Source organism: Capricornis sumatraensis, chromosome 2, assembly GCF_032405125.1.
Source record: "Capricornis sumatraensis isolate serow.1 chromosome 2, serow.2, whole genome shotgun sequence".
Lineage (NCBI taxonomy): Eukaryota > Metazoa > Chordata > Mammalia > Artiodactyla > Bovidae > Capricornis > Capricornis sumatraensis.
In genome coordinates, this window is record NC_091070.1 from 71,021,703 (window position 1) to 71,035,634 (window position 13,932).

A 13,932-nucleotide genomic window follows, 5' to 3' on the forward strand; every position below is an offset into this window, starting at 1 on the left:
GGAATACAGGGAACAACCTCAATAAAGGACATATATGACAAGTCTTTAGATAATATCATTCTCAATGATGTAAAGCTACAAACTTTTCTGGTAATATCATGATCAAGACAAGGATGCCCACTTTCACTACTTTAAATCAACATAATATTCAAAGTTCTAGCCTCTGCAATTAAACAAGGAAAACAAAAGATATCTAAATTGAAAAGAAAAAGGAAAACTGTCACTATTTGTGGATGATGTGATAATATATATATAGAAACCTCTTAAGAATTAACCATAAAACTATTAGATTCAGCAAATTCTGTGAAGTTGAATGATAGCAAATCTATATACAAAATATTTTGGATTTTTATATACTAATAATGAACTTTCAGAAAGAAAATTTTTTTAAAAAATCTAGTCTATAATTGCACCCAAAAAATATCCAAGAATAGTTTTAACCAAGGAGGTAAAAGACCTGTACACTGAAAACTAGAAGACATTCATGAAAGAATTTGCAAAAGATACCAATAAATTGAAAGCTATTGATTGGTTATGGATGGGAAGAACTTTATGTTCTTAAAATGTCCATACTACCCAAAGCAATCTGCAGATTCAATGCAACTGCTATCAAAATTCCAGTGACATTTTCATAGAAATAGAATAAACAATCTGAAGTTTGTAGGAATCAAAAAAGACTCTGGATGGTCAAAGCAATCTTAAGATAGAAAAAATCAGAGATCTCATGCTCCATGATTTACAGTTCTATTACAAAGCTATAGTCATCAAAACAGTATAGTTCTGGCACAAAAACAGAGACACAGATCAGTGGAAGAGAACAGATAGTCAAGAAATAAACCCATACATATATGGACAATTAATTTATGACAAAGCAGCCACTACTATAAAATGGGAAAACAGTCTTTTCAATAAATGGTATTGGGAAAACTGGACAGTCACATGAAAAAGAATAAATCTAGACTATTATCTTACACTATACACAAAAATAACTCAAAATGGATTAAATACTTGAATGTAAGACCTGAAAGCATAAAATTCTTAGAAAAAATATAGACAGTAAGCTCTCTGACATTGATCTTTCTGATGATTATTTTGACTTGACAAAGGCAGGAGATACAAAAATAAGCAAATGGGACTACAAACTAGAGAGCTTCTACATAGTAAAGAAAGCCATCAATAAAATAAAAAAGAAAATCTACTAAAAATATTTGCAAATCATGTATCTTATAAGGGGTTAATATCCAAAATATAAAAGCAACTCAATTGCTAACAAAACACACAGTATGAATAAAAAATGGGCAGAGGATCTGAGTAGACATTTTGCCAATGAAGACATGCAGATGGCCACAAGTGCATGAAAAGATGTTTAATATTACCATCATCAGGGATTCCCTGGTGGCTCAGAGGGTAAAGAGTCTGCCTGCAATGTGGGAGACCTGAGTTTGATCCCTGGGTCAGCAAGATCCTGTGGAGAAGAAAATGGCAACCCACTCCAGTATTCTTGCCTGGAGAATCCCGTTGATGGAGGAGAAGCCTGATGGGCTACAGTCCATAGGGTCACAAAAAGTCGGACATGACTGAGCGACTTCACTTTCACTTTCATCAGAGAAATACAAGGCAAAACCTAATGAGATATCATCTCACATAACTTAGAATGGCTATTGTCAAAAGGCCAAGAAATGAGAAGTGTTGCAAAGGATGTGTTAAATAGTAAATGTTTGAGCATTGCTGGTGGGAATATAAATTGTGTCCATTATGAAAAAGAATATATGAAGTTCTCTCAAAAATGAAAATAAACTACCATATTATTCAGAAATTCAACTTCTGGGTATTCATCTGAGGAACACAAAATGGTAAGTGAAAAAGATTTATGCACTACCATGTTTATTGCAACATTGTTTATAATAGCCAAGATATAGAAATAACCTAAGTGTCCACTGAAGGTGAGAGTATTATGCTAGTGAGATGGAAAAAGGCATTACTGTATGATCTTAATTATATTTGGTGTCTACAAACAAACCCAAATAACATACAAAAAAGCAAGCTCGTGGATACAGAGAACAGATAGGAGGTTGCCAGAAGTGAGGGCTGGGGAGTTAGGGAGTGGGAGATACTGTGAAGACAGTCAAAATGTACAAACTTTCAGTTATAAGGACATAATGTACAGCACAGTAACTGTAGCTAATAAAACCTGCATATTTAAAAGAGCTAAGAGAGTCAATCTTAAAACTTCTCATCACAAGAAGACAATTTTAGTATGTATAAATTGGACGTGGAACAACGGACTGGTTCAAAATTGGGAAATAAGCATGCCAAGGCTGTATATTTTCACCTTCCCTGTTTAACTTACAGGCAGAGTACATTGTGTGAAATGCCAGGCTGGATGAATCACAAGCTGAAATCAGGATTGCTAGGATAAACATCAGAAAGGGTTTCCCTGGTGGCTCAAATGGTAAAAAGTCTGCCTGTAATGTGGGAGACCCGGGTTCAATCCCTGGATTGGGAAGATCCCCTGGAGAAGGAAATGGCAACCTGCTCTATTATTCTTGCGTAAAAACCCCATGGACAGAGGATCCTAGCAGGCTACGGTACATGGGGTCGCAAAGAGACAGATACGACTGAGTGATTAACACATACACACACACACACACACACACACACTTGCAGATGATACCACTTAAAGGCAGAAAGCAAAGAGGAACTAAAGAGCCTCTTGATGAGGGTGAAAGAGGAGAGTGAAAAAACTGGCTGAAAATTTAATGTTCAAAAAACTAGATCATGCCATCCAGCCCCATCCCTTCATGGCAAATAGATGGTGGAAATGTGGAAACTGACAGATTTTATTTTCTTGGGTTGCAAAATCACTGTGGACAGTGACTGCAGTGATGAAATTAAGACGCTTGCTCCTTAGACGAAAAGCTATAACAAACCTAGACAGTATAGTAAAAAGCAGAGACATCATTCTGCCAACAGATTTATAATGGTCAAAGCTATGGTTTTTACAGTAGTCATGTATGAATGTGAGAGCTGGACCACAATGAAAGCTAAGCACTGAAAAATTGATGCTTTAAAACTGTGTTTCTGGGAAAGACTCTTGAGAGTCCCTTGGACAGCAAGGAGATTAAACCAGTCAATCCTAAAGGAAATCAACACAATAGTCATTGGAATTACTGATACTGAAGCTGAAGATCTCCGATACTTTGGTCAGCTGAAGAAAGAGCCAACTCATTGGCAAAGGTCCTGATGCTGAGAAAGATTGAGGGCAGGAAGAGAATGGAGCAACAGAGAATGAGATAGTTGGATGGCATCACCACCTCAATGGACGTGAGTTTGAGGAAGCTCTGGGAGATAGTGAAGGACATGGAAGCCTGGCATGGTGCAGTCCATGAGATCACAAAAAGTTGGACATAACTTAGTAACTAAACAGCAGTGATGATCGCTATAACTAGACTTAACTATGATTTGTGCATATTTTGCAATATGCACAAATATTGTATGTCTGAAACTAATGTGGTGTTATGTGTCAATTATGCCACAATAATAAAAGAAAATACAGATGAAAAGAATTTTTCATTTTAGTATAAAGCCATCAATGACTTTTTGTTGACAATGACATGTGTATAAAACTTTTAAACTATTTTAGAATTTTATGTTAGCAGTATAAAATGGCACCAAAAGTTTATTGAAGACTGAAAAAATATATTTAATTATTCTTTTCTCTATTTATGCAAATTTCATTTTGGTGTTTGTCCCCAACTTGCAGTGAATTTACTATGCAATAAGGTAGTGGTTAATTTTTCTACCTCTACTGATAGAAGTGCCTAGAAACAATAGTGTGCCTGATATGTCTGCAGTCATTTCATTTGATCATTCATTCATTCATTCATCAACAAATACCTATTAAATCACTATTTTTGATGCTGGTTTATAGTGCTTTTATCATTTAAATTTATTAAATCATAAGAATTTTGAAGCTACTGCCTGGTATTTAAACCTATAGTAATTAATGACCAATACAATTCTACCGACTATATGTAAACGTTTTCTTAATCATTTTGTTGTTTGCTCTCTTCGTTATTTCTGGAGGTTTCCACAACTGTAGAGGAGAAGGCAATGGCACCCCACTCCAGTACTCTTGCCTGGAAAATCCCATGGACGGAGGAGCCTGGTGGGCTGCAGTCCATGGGGTTGCGAAGAGTCGGACACGACTGAGCGACTTGACTTTCACTTTTCACTTTGATGCATTGGAGAAGGAAATGGCAACCCACTTCAGTGTTCTTGTCTGGAGAATCCAAGGGACGGGGGAGCCTGGTGGAGTGTAGTCTAAGGGGTCGCACAGAGTCGGACACGACTGAAGCGACTTAGCAGCAGCAGCCACAACTGTAGAGCAGTAAACATCTGCATATAAAGCATTTTGCAGGTTTGGGATTATTTCCCTAGAACTGTTTATCAGAATTAAAATTACTGGGTCAAGAACATTTTTAAGGTCATTTGTATATATTACCAAATTGCTTTACAAACTGTCTGTATCAATGTATGTTACCAACAGCAAGATATCAATTTGACTTTATAAATGAAACTTGCCACTTTCACTGTAGACAGTACAAATAAAAATGGTAGATGACAATAAATCTTAACACAGGGCATTAGAAACTGACTTTTAATTTCACACATTCCTTTCAAGATAAAAAAATTTTTCCTCAGGCTTTCAGATGCCAAATTTGCTTTCTTTTAATTGTGTTTTATTTTTGAACTTATAAAAACAAAAAAAATCATTTTTAGTGTATAATAAAGAATGCAAATATCTGTAAAGTAGAATACCTTTAGGTGAAGAACTGGAACCATGCTTCTAAAAGCATAGTTTTATTTGTAAAAAGAAGAGAGGGAGAAAGAGAGAGAGACAATAATATTGTATGTGAATCTCTCCTTCCTTTATAGCTTATAACTTCCTCAAGTCTATTTTTTAAAAACTAATAGGAGATTGATGTTCATAGGCTAATAAGCTCAGAAGCACGTTACTGGGCTTAATTATATAACTTATATTTGAGTACATACATCTATCCTTAATTCAACCTGACTGGAAATAAGTTTTATTCCAATCTTGCTTTGGAATATTTTCCATATTGAAGACTGTGATATTCATTAACTTTACCATACTGTTTTCATTGAAGCAGCAATTCTAGTCAGTGTATGTACTTTACAATGGATGTTTATTTAGTATGCTGAATAATAATCTGACAGCACTTGGCTTCCTGATATAGTCTTTGATGTTCTCAAATGAAGCTTGATCCCACTTACATCTATATTGTTATTGATGGCAACATAGTTCTGGAAAACCTTATTGAAGAACACTTCCTTTAAACACACACACAGAAACATGTATGTCGAGAGTTGAAATTGGAGCCGATTATACAGAGTGAAGTAAGCCAGAAATAAAAACACCAATACAGTATACTAACACATATATATGGAATTTAGAAAGATGGCAATGACGACCCTGTATGCAAGACAGGAAAAAAGACACAGCTGTGTATAACGGACTTTTGGACTCAGAGGGAGAGGGAGAGGGTGGGATGATCTTGGAGAATGGCATTCTATCAAGTATACTATCATGTAAGAATTGAATCGCCAGTCCATGTCTGACGCAGGATACAGCATGCTTGGGGTTGGTGCATGGTGATGACCCACTGAGATGTTATGGGGAGGGAGGTGGGAGGGGGGTTCATGTTTGGGAACACATGTAAGAATTAAAGATTTTAAAATTTAAAAGAAAATTAAAAAAAAATAAAAAAGGCTAAGAAATTAAAAAAAAAAAAGAGAGAGGGATGTATACATAGAGCTGATCCACTTTACTGTACAGTAGACACCAACACAACATTGTAAAGCAACTATACTCCAATACAAATTAATTAAAAATAAATAAATAAAAACCTATTTAACATGTAAAAAAAAAAAAAGAAAAAGAGAGTTGAGTTCTAAACAAACATTCTTTGAATAATGACTAGGAACAGAATTATCTGTTTAGAACTGTTTATCTAGAACTGTTTATCTCCAAGATCTTTTTACCAAAAGAGAAATTTAAAATTATTATTATATTTATATTAAATATATTAATATATATCAATATATTGATTTATGTTAATATATAGATTTATATTAAATTTATATTAATATATTAATTTATATTAAATTATTATAATTTAAAATTATTCTATTTTATGATCTAACACTCATATCACACTTTCATACATACACAAATTGTAGCCAAAATTGCCTTTTCGAAAGCTAAAATATGTGAAGCATATCATATAATCACCACAGCAAAACAAATTATCCCAGGTGTAGCTCTCATTTGTTAACCATTAATTACATTAAATGTTCTCAAAATGTAACATATCAAATTCCTTTAATTTTTTCAGAAAAAACAAATATATTAATTAAATCAGGATTCAGGAAAATTTGATTGCTTACATGTAATACTTCATAGATTTTGCAATGCAAAATCCATACTGAATGTTGTGATGATTGATTTATCACCCAAGTAATTATTGGGTGAACTTAATTATTTTATGTGCATGCAACATATTTAATAAATCTTAATGTTGCATTTAGTACAGGAAACAAAGCTTCAGAAATGGAAGCCTACATTATATTTATGGTCTGTTGTTTGGAAACCAATGATTTTTTCTTCTGGGCATTTGACATTGCATTCCCATTCCTGACTTCCATGATAAATTACTCTCTTGACCTTAGTTCTCTGACTGCTATTCTCTGATTACTCTTTGCCATGAGGGTTGGTAACTCCTAAGCATATTTACAGACTTGTTTCTCTTTTTCACTTTAGGGAATTCATATACTCAAAAGAAACACTTTACCAACTTTATTGTGTCTGCTTTCAGTTTGATAATGTATCATTTTGCAGTTATGAAGCTTTAGTTCTGTCCTGAAAAACATCAATTAGATTAAATACCAAAACCTAAAGGTGGATATGTCAGAAATTAAAGTTGGCACTTCTCCTCCACAATCTGCCACTCCTTAATTTTTCATTATTTTCTACATCATTACCATCTTTTTTGTTTTCCTTTGACACCTGCAGTCATTTCTTGTTACCTCTTTCTTATCAGCACCGTTGTATGAGATACAACAAAGAGACCCAAATCTTCTTCCCATCTCCATATTACCCACTACAAGTTAGGCCCTAACCATTACTGAAACATGGATAATCACACAGATTTTAACTTTAGAAATGCTTCCTTGAACTTCCTTGTTCCTAGGACCTATTTGTGCTTATAACATTAAAGCTAAATCACCGTCTGTCTTGCCAAATTATTTTTACTGTCTTTCAGGTAAGTTTTGTTCAACACATAGAATTTGTGTGATTCTTTTGAAAATATAGTTTTCTTCCTTCTTCCCAAACCTATTTTCAAATAAATCCTTTCCATTTGTGGTTTGTATAATTTTCAGGTGCGTTCAGCATTCTGACACTGTAATTAGACTACTAACTCTTCTGTTTCTTTCATACAAAGTTAGAGCAGAGCTTGCCAGGCTCAGCACCTAGTCTTTGTCCTGTCAATATTTTTGTTGACTAAACTATGCCATGGGATAAATATACAGAAGTAAACATCTATTGTTAATGGGGAGAGGGTGGTCTTTAAGTATATGACAGTATCAGGAGAATATTAGACTCTATAAAGGGGCCTCTTCCCCACTACAAGAACACAGAAATCTAAGATTAAGAGAAATGTTCAAATGTTTGTAATAGCTATTTGCAGAAAATCACCCAAGACACTGTTTATGATACATGGCTAAAAAGTCTTGAGAATGCCTACGCCCAATTTACATAATGAGAATGCAACCTCAACTTTAGCTGATGAGGTTTAACTAAGTTCATTCTAATGTAATGAACTTAGAAACCAGAAAAGAATCAGTCATATTGAGACCTAAAGAAAGGTGTGAGCAGAGATGGGGTGGTCTGAAAGAAGTCTGGAAAACAGATGAGCTGGAGACTACAAACATTTATGAACAGTGTCAGAGAGAGGGACACTGAATATGAAAAGACAGGAGCCTTCTGAGAAAGGAAGCATTCTCTATGCCTTTCCATGTCATCAATAAATATTCACCTAGGATTTCCATGGGTTCAGCCTCAATGAGCTGAACAAACTTTATTTGCCCCTCCAGATCCAGGTTCCATTCTTCTCTGTCCTGCTCTGTTTCCCTGGATGCTGCCTTCCTCAGCCTGTATATGAGGACTTCTGTGTAATTCAAACTTCTACTTGGTCTCAGTGGGATAGAGGTGGAAGTGTTCCAGGTGGAGAAGGGAGTTAGGAGAAGTCAAGGTGCAGTCCTTGACCTAAAGCTGTAGTTTCTGTCAGGTGGCCTCTCTTCAAAGGCTACAGATCTTGCCAGGTTTTGGTCACAGCTAGCTCCCTTTGACCTTCCCGGTCAATACAGGAATACTGACCATTATGCTGAGATACTTCTTGGATTCTTCTTCAGCTCATCATCCCTAAGTCTTGATCGCATCAATTTAAAGAGACCTCCAACTATATGTTCTTCAAATACCTACTTTGTGTATGTCCTTTGCTTCCTCCTGGGACCCTAACTTATACACATAGTCACTTATTGACTGCTTTCTAACTTCTTTAGAACTCTGTTACTGAAATAGGGGATAGAAAGAAGTATATTCTGGTCAATGATTTTAAACACATATGTATGTGTGTATATATAATGTGTGTGCATGTGTGTTTACATGCCCCCCTCATTGTAAAATAATGAGCTTTCATTCTAGCTTAAAAATCTCTAAAGGGTTTGGCTTGCCTGAATCAATCTTGGAGAACATGTGCTACTTTGGATACACTAACAAACTTGAAATGTGGGGCCACTGGGCATTACAGAACTTCATACTGAGTGAGAAACAGGCACAGAGATCTTACCTATTTTGAGAATTTTTAGGAAAATGTCAGAGATGAAGCCACTGAAGACAGAAGCTAGTTCAGATTTTAATCATATAGTAGCAGTTTTATGATGGAGTTGGGCCAAACTTGGTTTCTTCTATGGAGCAGAATTACTGAAGCAGTCTTACACAGGAATATGTTACATGATCTCTATGTACTTTTCAACTACTGAGTCATTTTTTAAGATATGTAATGGAAATATTATCTTTCAGCTTGGGGCCATGATGTTGCATTTTGATGGCCTGCCTAAACATGATGAAAACAATTCTTTAATTTTCTAAACAGAGATTAGCAAAAGATCAACAACCATAGAGAAAGGAAAGCTTTATATAGAGAGAGACAATAAACATAAATGACACGCAAACAGTGTCTAACAATATGAAAAGATGCTCAAATTTACTCATAAAAGAGGTCATAGTGATGAGCGAGAAAATTGACAATCTGAGTCAAGTATTTCATCACTAGAAAATAAAATTCCTCATCACTATTAGGGTCATGTTAAAACAAAAACTTCAGAAACCAACTGAAAAAGGCTCCCGTTTTCCTACATAGAACATTTTGAGCATCAATAAGGGGCATCATGCAAAGACAGCTAATCCATAAATTTATACTTAAATCCATGAGACCATGATAATATTAAAACAGCTAGTTTGTCATGTTTGAAACATTCCAGGGAAATAACTTTTTATTTTAGAAACTGATTTTTTTTAAAAAATGGAAAGGAAGCATTTATCTTGTATGTCCTGTGCAAAGTTATTTGAGTTGACAAGTTTTCCCTGATAGAGATGTTTCAACCAATAAATGAAGAAGGAATGATAGACTTAGAATATCACCATTTTCAACTCTTAAAGCAAACATCAGATTTAAAAAATATATCAGATATGATACGGTTTCCAACAGAAATGCACATTACAAAAAGTATTCTTACCAGGAAAAAAATAAGTCAAACCTGAATTCAATCAAACCTCCAGAACTAACTACCACTAATCAGGAAATACAGAGGACAGAGAAGTAAGAGAAGTACACTAAATCACACCATGGGAAGCAGTCAACAAAATTCATACTGTTAGAAATACTATGGGACTGCAGCATATTTAAATATTTTAAAAATTAGTTCTCAGCACTTAAAGTTTTCAGTTCAGTTCAGTCGCTCAGTCATGTCCAACTCTTTGCGATCCCATGGACTGCAGCACGCCAGGCCTCTCTGTCAATCACCAACTCCCAGACTTTACTCAAAGTCATGTCCATTGAGTTGGTGATGCCATCCAACCATCTCATCCTGCATCAGGGTTTCTTCAAATGACTCAGCTGTTCACATCAGGTGGCCAAAGTATTGGAGTTTCAGCTTCAACATCAGTCCTTCCAATGAATATTCAGGACTGATTTCCTTTAGGATGGACTGGTTGGATCTCCTTGCGGACCAAGAGACTCTCAAGAGTCTTCTTCAATACCACAGTTCAAAAGCACCAATTCTTTGGTGCTCAGCTTTCTTTATAGTCCAATTTTCATATCCATACATGACTGCTGGAAAAACCATAGCTTTGATTAGACAGACCTTTGTTGGCAAAGTAATGTCTCTGCTTTTGAATATGCTTTCTAGGTTGGTCATAACTTTCCTTCCAAGGAGTAAGCGTCTTTTAATTTCATGGCTGCAATCACCATCTGCAGTGATTTTGGAGCCCCTCAAAATAAAGTCTGCCACTGTTTCCACTGTTTCCCCATCTATTTGCCATGAAGTGATGGGATCAGATGCCATGATCTTCGTTTTCTGAATGTTGAGCTTTAAGCCAACTTTTTCACTCTCCTCTTTCACTTTCATCAAGAGGCTCTTTAGTTCCTCTTCACTTTCTGCTATAAGGGTGGTGTCATCTGAGTATCTGAGGTGATTGATATTTCTCCCAGCAATCTTGATTCCAGCTTTTGCTTCATCCAGCCCAGCATTTCTTATGATGTACTTTGCACGTAAGTTAAATAAGCAGAGTGACAATATACAGCCTTGACATACTCCTTTTCCTATTTGGAACCAGTCTGTTGTTCCATGTCCAGTTCTAACTGTGGCTTCCTGACCTGCATACAAATTTCTCAAGAGCCAAGTAAGGTGGTCTGGTGTTTCTATCTCTTTCAGAATTTGTAAATTACAGTTCAGCTTTTCCTACCTGGCTCTCATTACCACAGTGGTTTGTACTTATGAGTGTCTGCTTTGATTAGGTTGTCAGTCTATGTATTCACCTTTTGGTATCTCCAATTTTGGGGGCAGCTGTTTTCCTTTCGTCCTCACCTTTTGTGGATGCTAGAAGAGTTGTTGATTTTTCAGTCTGTTCAGCTTTTTACTTGTTAGGATGGAGTAGCAATCTCTAAACTCCCTACATGTGGAACTGGAAACCCTGTCCTCATCTATACTTCATAGTAAAACATTTGTTGATTCTGAATTCAAGTTTAGATGCAAAAGGAGTGCCTCTTCAGCACAGATTGATGAAAAGGGAAAATAATGCAAAGTGATCTGAAGTTTGGATTCCCAGGTGATGGAAACTGCCAGTAGCTTTTAGGAAGACAATGCTTTGCTCAATTTCAGACAAGATGATTTTGAGATAATAAGATAATATTCATGTGAAAGTATTTCTTAGGTAGTTGGGCAGATGCATGTGGGTGTCTACTTTCAGTACTTTCCCATATCTGATGGTTCAGAACTGGAGGTCTATCATATTCTATTTAGAGAGGGGAATGTCAAATATATTTTAACTACATGTTTTAAAAAAATAGTCATCCAAATAAAGTAATATTATGTCTTGGCACATAAATTTCTGATTAGCTCTTAAATATCTACCTACTTAGTGACTTTTCTATAGTGGTTATTAATCTATGGCTAGTCCACTTTGTGGAGAAGGCGATGGCACCCCACTCCAGTACTTTTGCTGGAAAATCCCATGGACAGAGGAGCCTTGTGGGCTACAGTCCATGGGGTCGCGAAGAGTCGGGTATTACTGAGTGACTTCACTTTCACTTTTCACTCTCATGCATTGGAGAAGGAAATGGCAACCTACTCCAGTATTCTTGCCTGGAGAATCACAGGAACAGAGGAGCCTGGTGGGCTGCTGTCTATGGGATTGCACAGGGTCAGACATGACTAAAGCAACTTAGCAGCAGCAGCAGTCCACCTTGCCTCTCCGCAGAGTACCTAATCTATGTACTTGTTACACTGTCCCACAATTCAGCTGATATTTTTTGGAGAATGCTAATAAATATTTATATGTTTCTAAGCAAAATGAAATTAAGCAGTAAGTCTTCTTTTAACAAAACATAATATTCCCAAACTAAAAGCAAGTGACCTTTGTATTATTTGTACTTGTATTTTCTCCCATTGACATGGAAACAGGAGAGCTGGTTTACAAATTGTGTATAAGAGAGAAGAAAGATTACAGAAAATGAAATTAGTAATAATGACAGCCAGCATAAGTGAAGAGAGATGCATGGACAGAAAGCCAACAGAAAACACACCCATTTTAATTAGTTAAGAGGAGGATTTTAATTCTAAACTTTATTCCATAGTTTCCTTCAGCCTTCCAGAACCACACTCTTGCCCTGTGGACACACTTTCAGGAGGCAGAGCAGTGAGGAGAGGTTAATTACAGATTTTACTAAGTAAATGTTTCACTTCAGCTGCATCATTAAAAGTGACAGAGACATCACCAGAATTTCACATGGGTGCCAAATGGAGCTCATGAATAAAAATAAGGAAAGATCAATTATAAATATTTGCTTGATAGGAAAAAAAAAATTTCAGGAATGGAAGAGATTATTTCCATGTCCAGACAGTTCAGTGCTGTCTAATTCAGCATCCAATTTATATATTCAATTGTAACCCAAGTATACTCTTAGTTGAGCATTGCAGGTTTAAAAATAATTCTTGTGACTGCAGAAATTTGATTCATGGCATCCTAACTGAGCAAGGTCAGATGTATAGAAGGGTACCCCATGTGCTAAGTCTTTGTCCATTTTACCATTTTTCTCAACTCCCTGATACTTGAGGCTCAAGCTCTCAGCCCTGCTTTCTTGATAAAGCCTGAACACTTGCCAAGCAGGAAAGACTCTCCAGAATTTTGCCCTGAGATGCATTTCTTCCTTGCCTCTTTATCTTCCATTTAAAAATTTCCAGCTCTAGCCAAAATCAACTGCTCAAGACTCTTGCTTTTCACCATTTATTATTTGTGCAAGTAGTGGCCTCAATTGCAATACTCACTACTTTGGGCCTATCTATAATTCTCCACTTTTTCTAGAAAGCCTTTCCCAATTCCCCTGTTGGACATAATAGCTTTCTCCTCTAAAGCACTTATTGGATATGCAAATTTTGTAGCATACATCTCCCACTTTTCTTAACATGAGTTACTTCTGTGTATTTTGTATAAAGTGTCCCTCACACTATTTGTATCATTGTGTCTCCCATGATAAGCATTCATTAAAGAGCATCCTACTTAGGCTCTCATGGTCTGAGAAAGTGTCTAACTTGGGCGTAGGTGATGCCTCCCCTTCTCAAGTCTGATTTTTATACTGTGCATTTCGAAGGGCAATATCTTCTTTATGCCAGGCATTGTGTTTGAATGCAAGTTTGTTATTTCTCATGTTCATACATACCTCTCATATCTTCATTGTTAATAAATCAGGAAACTTAGAATTCATATAAGTTACTCAAGGTCATGTATTGTATAAATGTCTGTGCCTGCACTCTATCCCAGTCCCCACCTGAGCCACAAGGGAAGCATCTCAGTCTCACCAGCCTTTATATCTTACTTGCTTTTACCATGCCCTGATATTTTCCCTACATGTTTATTATTTGACCATTTATCTTTAAAAAACAGAATAATTTCTTCATACAGAATGTGTGTCTAAGTTTACCTTTTAAGTACAGAGGCTCTGCTTAGCCCGTGTCTCAACTTTTTCCCTAAATCCCTACCCCCACCACACAATCACTCTCTCTCTGATA